Here is a 944-nt window from a genome sequence, read left to right on the forward strand (position 1 = left end):
CATTGTGGGAGGGTGGGGGGGGAGTATTGAGACTTACCTACACTGCCCCCTGTGAATCATGCTGACCCCATTGGAGGCCAGTGGGAGGAATTCTCTTAGAGCATAGACAACCATTCCCACTTCCTGCTAGCTACTGAAAAACTAAGCACAGATCTTATTATTTGACCTCTTCCCATCCCTTGAAACAACCTAAGGGCAATTTTCCTGTATGTGCTACCCCACTGAATCATTTAAAAGAGAGCCCACTTATTAATGTATTAATAAGTCACAGTATAAGCCTTGAGATGATGAGATTGCAGGTGCATAATAAACTCTGAGTCTCCAAGGAAGCCCCTCTTCTTCCCTCAGTCCTGTTAGTTCAGATTCTGACCACTAGCTTGTATTCTTAAGAGAAACATGAGTTGGGCCCTGCTGGGAAAGTAACCCATGCTCCTTACCTTGTACTTTAATCAGTTTCTTCTTAACATGGGTCAGGTTTATGGCTTTTATAAATCTATTGACTGTCACTCAAAATGGCATTGGGCTATCTAAATCACCGATTAGTGAAAACATCCTATGATCACCCTTCTCTTCAAGCAGTAGGAAAATTGGGATGTTGCTACGGCCCAATAGTTGGAGTCATGATAAACAGTAAAATGTTATACATTCTGTGTGTATTTAAGGAGCTGGAGTAGGTGGGAGTGGATCTGGCAGAGGACTGTATTTTCCTTAATTTCTGAGAAGCAGAGCAGTTTTCTCTGAGGATAGGAACAAGGCATTCACTAATGACAGAGAATCACTTAGAGCAGAGAGGAGGCGGACGTAGCCTGGGTGTGCTCATAGAGCTGTAAGGCTTGAGCTTTTGCACCAGGCTTCTGTGTGTATGAAGCCAACCTTGCTTACTAGTCCTGCTCAAATCCATGCTCCCAAAACAGCACGTGGATTTGACATGATTAAGACTGATG

This window comes from Marmota marmota, unplaced genomic scaffold (genome assembly GCF_001458135.2).
Source record: "Marmota marmota marmota unplaced genomic scaffold, marMar, whole genome shotgun sequence".
In the NCBI taxonomy this organism is placed as follows: Eukaryota; Metazoa; Chordata; class Mammalia; order Rodentia; family Sciuridae; genus Marmota; species Marmota marmota.